The 12,750-nt window shown below is 42.5% G+C and overlaps 1 pseudogene; it reads left to right on the forward strand.

Annotated features, from left to right (window-relative positions):
- The first annotated feature begins 10,177 nt into the window (after positions 1 to 10,177).
- Positions 10,178 to 12,515, forward strand: LOC124233800 (RCC1 and BTB domain-containing protein 1-like; annotated as a pseudogene).
- The last annotated feature ends 235 nt before the right edge of the window (positions 12,516 to 12,750 follow it).

A 12,750-nucleotide genomic window follows, 5' to 3' on the forward strand; every position in this document is an offset into this window, starting at 1 on the left:
CTGTTTACTGGGATTTGGCTGCCTGCTGTGCTGGTTGGTCTCCATCAACCATCCTGAAGAACAGAGTGTGCCTGGGAAGGTGCAGGTAAGGAAGGCTCCGTAAAGGGAGTGATATCTGTGCAGTCTTCAACGACGTGAAGGAGCTCCCCAGGTGAACGGGGGACAAAAGAGAGAGACCAGATATGCAAAGGAGATGTGAAACAATGGCTTATCTGAGGAACTCCCAGTAGTCGGGCACGGTGATATTGTGTACACATGGAGAAGTGAGAAGATGAGACCAAGCAGTCCTACAAAGCACCGCCTTGGTTGTTACTGAACTCTGCTGGCTGACAGGTACATCTCTAGGTGGTTCGTGGCCTGAGGGTGAGGCGCTGCTGTGTGCTCACAGGTTGAATTGATTTGAAGATAATGGCCTGCTAGAGAGATGTGCACTCTGCAGAGCACACATCTAGCGGAAGGCTTCTTCTAGGAACAGAGTTATTCCTGTGAGAAAGCCATTGCACCTGGTTTAGGTAGGGCTGAAGCGCCCCTAACTTTCCTTGTCTTCTACAGAGGTGAGCGTGTGACCCAGGCCAGGCCTATTGACCCTCCTGCCCCATTGCTTTCCGTAGATGGGAAAGGGAACTATGTCTTCTGTTTTCTAGTAACTTGGTTCCATTACCCATGGCCATAGGAGCCTCTGAATCTTTCCCTGGAATCCACTTTTCATGCAGTTACTTCACCTTCTAAATTGTCCTCCTCCTGCATAACTGCTTTCTCTGGACTTCCAGGCCCTTCCTACCACTAGTCCTGGCAAAACTATAGGGGAAGAGAAATCTCATTTTTCTCTCTCCCTGCCCACCCCGAGCCCTAGTTATCTCCCACAGGATCTCCATTCAAGGCCTCGACCAGCCTGACACACTGGGCCTTGGGCAGAATGCTGGAGAGCCATCCAGCAGGGGTTCCATCCTGCTCTGATGCCAGGAGGCCACTGACAATTTTCCCGGGGGGCAGGCTGGCCGTGCTCAGCACAGCAACTGGCAAGTGCGGAGCATTAGCTCCCGAAACTGACCTGACCTGGGCTTGATCTGCCCTTATATAAGCATCTTTGGAGTTCTCATGTTTGCGTCCTCAGAGCAGGACAACCTTTAGAGCTTTCCCTTGACATACCTCCTCCCCCAAACCCTAGCACCTCTCTCATTTCTTATTTTCTCCCCAGACCATGAAACTTCTACTGCTTTTCTAATACAAAATTTAGTCAGGCAAAAATATGATGAGACTAAGGAGAGCAGGCAGGGTCCTCTTGGTGCAGGTCCTTGCCCGACAGGCCTAGGATTTTTCATTTTACGCTATGAGTGATGAGATATTATCAGAGGATTTTAAACAGATGAATGACATGGTCAGATTTGCATTTTCTGAAGATTCCTTCAAAGCAAAATGGAGAAGGATTGGAGAAGAGAGAGTCTGAAAGGCCAGGAAATAATCTGGAGAGGAAACAGTGAGGGCCTGAACCGAGGCTGGGCTGACATAGGAAGGGAAGACAGGGTCATGAGGAGGTGGGCTGAGCTGGAACTAGCGGAGGTAAAGGAGAGAGAAGGGTCTGCGCTGAGTCCAGATCTCTCTGCTTCCCCGGGGGTGAAGAGTAAGTGAGAAACAGGAGGAGGAGAGTGTTTAGGGGGTGGGCAGAAGAGGAGGATATTTTCATTGAGAGTTTATGAGACTTCCAGGTGGACATGTCTAGTGGCCAGTAGAATGATCAGGTGCAGAGAAAAAGTGAGGATTGAGAGACAGATTTTAAAGTCAGACGTATGGAAAGCAATTAAAGTCGTGGAGAGATGACCTTGCCTAGAGAGATGCAGAGACTATGCCTTCGCCCTAAGAATTTTCTCAAGTGGCATGAGGGAATCAGGACTTTTATTGCAAAGACATGGGTAGCACTTTCTTCATGAAACCTTCACAGACTTTCTTAAGCAAAATTAAGGCTTCCCGTGTATATTAGTTTTCAAGGCCTGCTGTAACAAAACACCACAGACTGGGTGGCTTAAATGACAGAAATTTATTTTCTTACAATTCTGGAGACTAGAAGCCCAAGATCAAGGTGTGGGCAGGTTTGGTTTCTCTGAGGCCTCTCTCCCTGGCTTGCAGATGGCCATCTTCTTGCTGTGTCCTCACATGGTCTTCTCTGTGCGTGTCTGGGCCTTTATCTCGTCTTCTGATAAGCACACCAGCCGTGTTTGGTTAGGGCCTGCCCTAATGACCCCATTTCAACTTAATTACCTCTTTGAAGTCCCTATCTCTAAATACAGTCACATTCTGATGTACTGGGGGTTAGGACTTCAGCATATGGATTTGTGAGGGGATACAGTTCAGCCCGTAACCCCACAGCTGGGCCGCCACTGCATCTCTGCCTGTTCCTCCCCGTGTGCACTTAGCTGTGCTCTAAGCCTCTGGCTGCATGCCCTTCCCCTGACGAGACTCAGAGCTCCATTCGGGCCGTAGCAATGTGTCACTCATCTCTGTGTCACCAGACACTGAACCAACACTACTGGTTCCGAGAAGTTATTTGAAAGCTTGAACACACTCTAAATCCAGGGGAAAACACCTCATTAACAAAACCAGTTTTCCTAGACCAGAAACGGATGGCCCAAGGACAAATTCCAGTCCACAGATGTGTTTTGTTTGGGCACATTGTTTTTGTTTTATGAAATCAAGAGATTTTATCTTTTAAAAAACTGGATTTTTCACTTCTCTTGAAAAATGTAGAGATCTGGCGACTGGAGGCTTTGTTCCTGCGTAGCAGGAATCAGCTCAGGCCTATTAGCAGCTGCCACCTTTACTGCTTTTTCTAATTTTTATTATGAATATTTACAATGAATTCTCATGTACCTATCACATAACTTCAGCAATTATTCAAGTTTTGCCAATCTCATTTCACCTATCCCTTTCTTGTTTTTTGTTTTTTTGCTTAAATATTTTAAAGCTAATCCCAGACATTTTAGTATCCCTTTGTAACTGAAAAAGATTTTATTTTTTACATAACCACTATGCCATTATTATATCTTTTAAAATTAGCAATAATTCCTTCATAACATCTAATATATAGTCTATATTCGTATTTTCCTATTTCAAAATTGTCTTTTTATGGTTGGTTTGTTTAAATCAGTATTCAAAATTACTTATCACACTTGATTGTTATGTCTCTCAAAACACTTTTTTTTAAGATCATTGAATTGTTGAAAAAAGTAAGTCATTTGTCCTATCTAATGCCCCAGATTCAGAATTTGCTGGCTGTTTCCTCATGGCATCATTTAATATGTTCTTCTCGCTTTCATACTTCCTATAAACTGGTAGTTTGAGCCAAAGCAGCTCTGTTCGATGTCACTTTCTACACAGGATGAAAGTTTTCTGTGTCTGTGCTGTCCAGGAGAGCAGCAGGGGATGAGAGCCCTCGAAATGACTGAGACACTGAATTTTCCAGGCTGCCCTGCAGCTGCTGAGGGCAGTGAACTACGGTCGGTGGAGTGGACAGGAAGTAGAGGCAGGCGACGGAGTCCACCTCTGGATGTGCCTCTGAAGGGAAGGGAGTTCGCTTTTACTTTCCCTCCTTCCGACCTCAGACTGCTGCCGGACCTGCGAGCGTGGTGCTGAGTCTTCTCCACCACAAGCATGCAAGCGAGATTCTAGAGAAGACAGAGCAATAGGATGGCATGAACCCGGATCCCCAATACCGTATCATCCCCAGACTGTCTATGGTCAAACTATTATGGGAGAGTTAAATTTCTATCTTGCTTAAGCCACTGTTAAACTGGATGTTACTACAAACAGATCCACAAACTAACACATATCGCATTTAACACATCACATTAGCCTACAGGGGAAAGAGGCTCCTAATAACCATACGCACAACGCACAGGAGAACTGTTTCCGTGGACGTGAGTCATCCTTCTTCCTCAACCTGCTGGGTGTGTCTTCAATCATCTAATGAACAAAGTACCAATAGTTGTTGGCAGAGATGACATACGAATGGGCTCAGTCAGGGACTTACCCTCATGAAGGCCAACCTTGCCACTGCTGAGTACCTAATTTTCCAGCAGGGTAGCAAACCCTGGCATCAGGATGGTACCATACCTTGGGGTTCTGACAGCTAGCTACCTGTTGCCAGGCTGGTTTTATTTGGCCCCTTTCATTATGCAGACCATAACCAGAATAGATGCTTAATTCTGTATTTGAATAGGTTTCCCCAACCCTTCATTTTTCTGCCAGGACTAACATCTGTGTACTTATTGAATATCCTGTATACCACCATGCTTTCTTAGTCAATATTAGCTCCAAACAGGAGTTTATTTTACAGCAAAAAAATGTGAAGCAGTGGTATAATGCTCCTGCCGTCCTTGTCATGTACTCTGGCCTTAAAGAACAGAACAGCGGAATGGATAAAGGACGGGGGAAATCACTAATACCAAACCAAAGCTGCATGATCAGTTGGAAAAATGAGAACAAGGCCTCTACTGTATTTTCTTAGCTGGGTACCTGGCCTTCAGAATAAGACACATTTTCCAGCCTCCCTTGCAGCTGTCTACAGCTATGAACTAAGGTTTAGTGAATGGAAGTAGAAGTGATGGGTTCAGCTTCTGAGCTGTGCTTCTGAAGGGAAGGCAGTAGCTTTCACTGACCCTTCTTCAGACCTCAGACTTCTGCCTGGTATGTGGGTGTTGTGCAGAAGATTGAGTAATTGCCCCTTCCCTCTGTTGTTTGTAAGAATTAACATAATTTAAACAAAAATCTTTTATCGCTTTCCTTTTCCTTTTTCTCTGTTGTTGTTTACAGCAGTAGTCTTCAAACTCCTTTGCCAGTAATTCCTGAAAAGAAATTTTGAAAAACTCCATCATACAATTTTAAATTACCTAAAATTTTTCAGAGTAAGTTTAAGTGGTTGTAATTTGTGGTATTTTATAAGTATTGACATTTTTAAATAAATACATCATCTTTTAAATAAATTCAATAGAAACTTAACAGTATAACAATTTGAAAGCTACCAGCATCCATTTAAAAACATATGAACAAGCTCTTTTTTGATAGTCAAAAGTTTTGCATCATTTTTTTCCTTTGAATTCATATTTGCATTCTACTTCCTTCACAAAATTTTATCCTAATGTATTGTATGTTTATGCTTGAGTGTCCTTTATTGACCATTCTCTGTGTAACAGAAATATGTATATACATTGAAATTGACGTTTTGAGATTCTCTGTGAATATGAGACTAAAATTAAAAAATGTCTTCTAGATTGAATCAACCCTATGATTATTATGCAAACACAAATGATCAAAACAACATACATATAAATATATTTTGATGAAAAATAATAAACATAAAAATAAAAATTTATTAGATACTTATTGAATTAGACAGCTTTTTAAAATATCTAACTTATGGATTTATGGATGAATAATACTCATTAGTGGAATGAGACAGGGTACGGCCTTAATTATATTCCAATTTTTAAATTGTTACCGATTTTATTTCTTAGAAATCTTATTCGTATAAATAAGCAGGTGGAACTAGACGGAGTTTTGTTTTAATGGTATCATTTTGTTCTTTGAATTCTTTGTGAGTTAATTTTTTTAAAAATCATATGGCATCCATCATCAAAAATATTTTTAAGATTCTAATAAGTGACCACACAATTAAGTTCTCCTTCAATTTTATTGCAAGCAAAGAATTAGAAAGCACTTGACTTGCAAAGGAATTTTTAAACCCAGTTATTAGGGTTATTCACTTTCTCATTTCTGGAAAATATACCTAAAAAGCTTAACCAACCCATACCTATCAAATGACTATTAATTGCACCTGTCTTATTTAGAAATACCTTATTTTTGAGATAAAATTGAGCAGAAATGGTTTAAAAGTAACCCAATAAGTTTGGAAATTTCACATTATGAATTTTACTATTGACTATAGAAAATATTCATAGTAAATTTCAATATTTGATAGTCTCGTCATGCCTTAAAAAGGTAATAGAGGGACAAAGAGATGGATACTGATATGATATATACAGATATTAGATATATATGTAGATAATCTATCTATATATATGCAGTTTCATTTACTGGCTGAAAATGATAAAGTTGTACTTATGCATTTCACAGAATTAGAACAGCAAATCATCATCTGCAAAAGAGGAATGAATCTTTGTTGTTAAAATATTTAATTCAGGCATTACATCTTGATTGCATTTAGGTAACATTTATCACAACTATGGTTTCTAAGAATACAGTTTAATCTATTTTGTGCAAATTAACAACAAAATAAAAGAAAGTACTGGATTACTAGTAAAGCTGATCTAAACAAAGCATTTCAGTGATTCTTGTTAAATGTCTTAGTTCTACAAAATTCAAAACATATTACTGCTAGTTAATATATATCTAATTAGTATATTTTAGGAATAAATTAATGAACAGAGAATTGTTTAATGAGTGACAGTCAGCAGTAGACTTTGCTCCAAGTAAAAATAAATATGGATTTGGAGTAAGCAATATTCTTGTTAAAAGTTAATGAATATGATTCGTCTGTCAGTCTGAATAAGTGGTCAACAAAGATAAAACACTGACTTACCCTCAGATATACACTCCTTTTCTTTGAAGGTACAATATTGATCTATTACTCAGAAGTAAAAATAAATTTTTAGCTTCCTCTGTCTTGAAATTTTGAAAAGCATGCAACTGAGACGTACACCAAGACACAACTGCGTGGAAGTAACCGCCACGCTGGCTGAGAGTGTTGTAAATGCAGAGAGAGCTTGCTTCCAAGCAAATGGGCATTGCTCAAACTGGTCTGTCAAACCTTGAGAATCCAAGTTAGGACACAGTCTTGTCACGTGTTTGTCACCCGGGTGAGATAAGGTGCCAGAGTCCTCATTTGCTGCCAATGGTCTTTGCTCTGCTTTCAAGAGACCCTCCCACGAAAGGAATACTTCTCTTTTTCTTTTTTTTTGGAAGATGAGCCCTGAGCTAACCAATCCTCTTCTTTTTGCTGAGGAAGACTGGCCCTGAGCTAACATCTGCACCCATCTTCCTCTACTTTATACATGGGATGCCTGCCACAGCATGGCTTGATAAGCAGTGCGTAGGTCCCCACCGGGGATCAGAACTGGCGAACCCCAGGCCGCCAAAGCGGAGCATGTGAACTTAACTGCTATGCCACCGGGCTGGCCCCTGGAATACTTCTTTTATAAGAGGCAGGGGATGAAAGAGACTAAGCCATTAAAGGAAATTTTCATTTCTCCTGCTGTACCACTTCCTGGTATATCTGAATTCAGAACATCCTATTTCTAACGTCATGCTTCACTCTCAACTGAAAAACATGTTAGACAGCAAAAGGGACAAAACTTTTTTGTGAGTTTATGTGCCTTAATTAAAGAAAGCTTCTCCAACACCAATAGCCTAAAGTAGCTTGTTGTTTGGTCCTTCTGGGGTTTTATGCTCTGTTAAACGCACCATAGTAAGATCTGTGATGATGGAAAGGTATACTGATAAAGTAAAGAAAGTCTGCTGTACAAGAGGAGATGGGAAAGCGGAGAGGTGAGAGTCCTCTCACTCAAATGCGTCTCAGGCAGACCGGTCATCAGAGAGACTCCATACCGAAGCTGAAGAGCTGGACGTGGTTCCCTCAAAAGCTTCCATGCTGGAACACCCCTGGAAATGTTTTTATGTGCCTCTAAGTGTACTTGTACCCCAGACTGAAAACCACTGTTACTTAGGATGTGTTAGTAACGATTACATTTTCCAGCTAACTCACGGGTTGTCAAATACGTAAGGATATTTTGACAGAATTGAGGCGTAAGCACGCTCTAGGAAATCCTTGGCTTACAGCTTGTGATCATTGCCTCTAGATCAATACAAGAATGGACACATTTGCCTCATCTCCTATTGGAAAGGGGTGGCTGCAGTTGTCTGGGGCGGGGGGTGCACCATGCAGAGATGGGAAAGCTGCAGATGTATGAGATGAGTGGATGGGCATAGTGGAGTGGACAGTGTGCGGAGTACTGCTTATATTTAGCTCACAACACTTTAGGTTTCTTTGGAAACACCCCTTGATATACAAGGTTGGGCACCCAGCAACCATGGCAAACTTGCCCCCCAAGAATAGATCATTGATTCTGGAATTGATGTTCGGCCTAAGCTGACTTAATCAGATCTTCCAAGGAATTTGAAGTTTTGGACTAAATGTCACCCAGAACATGAATTGTTAGAGGCGAGTCAGCCTAATGGCAGAATTCTAGAAAGATGGTCTCCTATTCCTCGAAGCTGCCTGATTTCAGACGTTCCTGAGGCTTAGGTTTTCAGTAGTTCCCTGTATCTCATGCAATACTACAGCATCCTCACAGTACCATTTTTAAATTTAGTAATGCTACGTAAATAAGTAGATCGATGAAACAGAATGGAATCCAGAAACAGACACAAATACATATGAGAATTTAATATGTTATAAAGTAGTATTTCAAAAATTAGTGGAGAAAAGAACTGTTCAATAGATGGAGTTGAGACAACCTCATTTCTTTTACCAAAATAAATTTAAGATAGATCAAATATCTCAATGAGAAAAATTCCATAAGCTATGCCTGAGGAGTTTCCTGGTCTTTTTCTTCCAAGATTTCATGCAAGGTGTCATCTGGGAGGCCGACTTTCCTGGGGGTGTACAACTTTTGCATTTCATTTCATGCTGGGTGCAGATTTGAAGCTTGGGATTATTTTAAGGGTTCAAGATCATAAACTGTTGCTTTGAACAACTTGGAAATTTTTTGGCAATGTGGTTACCCCAAAACTTAGTAGACTTCTGGTCCACTGGGAGAACCACAGCCAAAGACTTTATTCAGACATGATTTTAATGTATATACTTACCATTTCCTTACTGGCCTCTCCGTTCTGCATCCCTCTCAGGCATAGCTAGCTTCAGACCATTTGGAAGATCGCACTGTTAATCTGAGCTTTACTGGTGAGACTGCTCCTATTTTCTAGTTGAAGATTTTTAGGAGAATGTACTGGAAAAGAGGTTGGGACTCAGTCTTCAGCAAGGCTACTGCTTTACAGCCACCAAATCCTTAGAACAGCTTTAGTCTGGGACATAGAAGCAGTTGGTTTCTTCAAGCTCCAAAACAGAGCGGCTGCAACAGGCAGGCTGCAATGCAAAGTACCCTCCTGTATCTCCAGGCTGCACCACATTCAGGTTTGATTATTGTTAATTTGGGGAGGGAATACTGCCTTACAGGTGGTCATATGTTCTTGCAGGCACAAAATATTTATCTGTCTTTTTGTGATGCTAGCAGCCATTGATGCTCAAAGCTTAGATTGAATAATTCACTAGTGACTGTCAAAAATGTTGATATTCAGAATCTATTCTTTCTTCCTCAGTTTTCTGATGGACTACTTCCATAAAGAGAAACGTCACATCATCTACTATTTGGTTACCTAGTGTCACAGTTTATATAGGAAAGGCAGGATAAATGCTTGATTGTTTTACTTACCAGTGCTCGAAATAAAGAGTTGGTTTCCTAGCATCCTCTAACAATGACTAATTAGTTTTTTGCATCAAGATGAAATCATGGATTTAAATATATTTGATGTGTTGTGATCCATTGCAGTTATTATCCTTAGTGATACTTAAATTACTCCATCTTTAGTCAGTAAGAGCCAATAACAATACCACCAACGTGATTAGCGGAAAGAGTTACAAATATTTTGCACGTGCTCTCCCCATTCTCATCACATTTTTTTGCAACTGTACTGCGTCTGCATTGTCAGAGCATTCAGCCGTTACACACTATGTTCTCTTCCTTACATCTCTCATTTAGTCTCAGTTTTGCATAGAAATTATATGCTCGGCCCGTGAAGCTTCCCAGATCCCCTCAGCGCTCCCAGCAGCTGGATGCAGCTGGACAGGGCGGCAGCAGCTGGCCTCCCGGGTGCCTGCCTTCTCTTCAGGTAGTTGACACCGCCCAATTCTGCTGCTTCCATAGCATCCGAACCTCTGCATCAGAGCACTGGTGTGAGCATCTGTTGATGTGTCTAGACTCCCTCTCCCCATGAAAAGGCCCAGCTGAGAAGGTGGAGGAAGTACTGGGCACGTTGCCGGGGAAAGTAAGGGATCCATTTAACCGAAGAGATGTCTGCTTATTTATAGGAATTACTTGAAGCCAGAGTCATGGTGGATGTAGGAAAGTGGCCAATCTTCACTCCGCTCTCACCTCAAGAAATTGCAGCTATTGGGAAAGCATGTGTCTTTGGCACCTCAGCCAACGAAGCACTCTATGTTACTGACAATGATGAGGTCTCCCTATTTGGACTGAGCTGTAGTAACTGTCTAGGAACTGGAGATAACCAGGGAACACTTATACCAAAAAGCTGGAAGCCTTGTGTGGAAAGAAGGTTAAAAGCCTTCGTTATGGGAGTGGACCACGTGTTCTTTTCAGCAGTGAAGATGGAGTTGTTTACACCTGGGGCCACAATGGATACAGCCAGCTTGGGAATGGGACAACCAGCCAAGGCACTGCTCCCATCCAAGTCTGCGCCAATCTCTTGATCAAGCAAGTGGTTGAAGTAGACTGTGGCTCACATTATTCAATGGCTCTGGCTGCCGCTGGAGAGGGATTTGCTTGGGGCAATAACAACTGTGGCCAGGTGGGGTCAGGATCTACAGCAAATCAACCAACTCCTCAGAAAGTTACAAACTGTTTACATACTGAGAGGGTGGTTGGCACTGCCTGCAGTCAGACCTCGTCCGTGACTGCTCTGGACAATGGTGGCATTACAACGGCAATGGTCAGCTGGGCTTGGGAAACAATGGCAATCAGCTGACCCGTGCGAGAGTGGCAGCTTTGCCCAATGTGTGTGCACCAGATTGTCTGCAGCTATGCACATACTCTAGCACTAACAGACCAGGGCTTGCTCTATGCCTGGGGAGCTAACACATATGGGCAGCTGGGAACTGGCAATAAAACTAACCTACTAAACCCAGCACACATCACGGTGGAGAAAGAAAGGGTGGTAGAGATTGCAGCCTGCCACTCCGCCCACACATCTGCTGCCAAAACCCAGGGCGGGCACGTGTACACGGGGGGGCCAGCGCCTGTGCGATGGGTCATCCTGCCTCACCTCGCCCCCTTCTCCTGCCAGATGACGTGTTTGCCTGCTGTGCCTCTCCCACCGTCTCGTGACGCCTCCTGTCTGTAGAGCGTGAAGACTTTTTAACAGTTGCAGAGTCACTGAAGAAAGAATTTGATAGTCCTGAAACTGCTGATTTGAAGTTTCAAATTAATGGGAAACATATCCACGTCCATAAAGCTGTTTTGAAAACCAGGTGTGAGCACTTTTGATCCATTTTCAGTCTTACTGGAATGAGGACATGAAGGAAGTGAAGAAAGAGACCAGTTTTCTTGCCCAGTGAATCGTGGCTTTCCCCAGTCCTCTACACAGATGCAGTCCACCTGCCGCCCGAAGGTGCTATAGGTCTTTTGGATTTGGCCAGCTCTTACTGTGAAAACAGACTGCAAACACTTTGCCAGCACATTATCGAGCGAGGAGGCACTGTGGAGAATGCCTTTTCATTGCTCTCTGCTGCGGTCAGACATGACGCAGAGGATTTGGAAGAATTCTGCTGTAAGTTTTGCATCAATCATTTGACAGAAGTTACACAGACTGCAAATGGATGACCTGCTAAAGGAATTCATTGCCAAAGCCAGTAAACGTGGAGCCTTTAAGAACCGAAGCCCAAAGCTGCTGGGTCTTGCGTGAGCGCTGGGGCCGGCGATGGGTGACGGTGTGCCGTTTGTGCTCCGCAGGTGATATAATTCTGCAGGTAGGAAACCCACCAACTGGCTTTTTTCACGTCCAAGACCCAGTTCTCTGTGTAGGAATATATGAAGGATGTACGGCTTTTCGTGAACCCGTTTTAAACAACTCTTGTTTCCGGATATGTGCATTTTAAATGTGACCTTACGTTTGGCTGGAACATTGTTAAAGGGTGAAAATGTAGCTGGTTGTTTTCTTTGTTTCGGTTTTTGACTAGAGGAACTTGTGAACTTGGGACGGGGAAGTTGGTGGCACTCTCCCGGCTCACATATCAGCAACCCTTTTGACACCAGGAGTTGAGAGAATTTGTGAGTTGTGAGCCAGACACAGAGGCCTCACCATGAACTGAAGATGCTGACTTAGGGCCTGTTGAAGTGCTGTGTTAGTCGTTACTTCAGTGGCCTTACTGGGAAGGAATAGTTAGGATGATTTGACGCTTTTGTTTACGTGTTTGCACTACTGATGACTTTTTTAAATTTCACGATGTATCAAAATAATATTCAGTTTAATATGAGTTAAACCTATTGAAATGATAATTATGTAAAGATAAATTTCTAGGTTAGCCAAGATCTCTCTTAAGACTTAAGCACAGGGGCCGGCCTGGTGGTGCAGTGGTTAGGTTCGCACGTTCTGCTTAGGCGGCCCGGGCTTCACTGGTTCTGATCTCAGGTGCAGACCTATGCACCGCTTATCAAGCCATGCTGTGGCAGGCGTCCCACATATAAAGTAGAGGAACATGGGCACAGATGTTTGCTCAGGGCCAGTCTTTCTGAGCAAAAAAGAGGAGGATTGGTGGTAGATGTTAGCTCAGGGCTAATCTTTCTCAAAAAAACAAAAAAAAGACAAGCACGTAAACAGTAGTAATTTGTAACTCTCCATGAAAAGTTGATAACAAAAGAAACTTCATTTGGACAAAGGTGAATATTT

Source organism: Equus quagga, unplaced genomic scaffold (assembly GCF_021613505.1).
Source record: "Equus quagga isolate Etosha38 unplaced genomic scaffold, UCLA_HA_Equagga_1.0 235_RagTag, whole genome shotgun sequence".
NCBI lineage: Eukaryota > Metazoa > Chordata > Mammalia > Perissodactyla > Equidae > Equus > Equus quagga.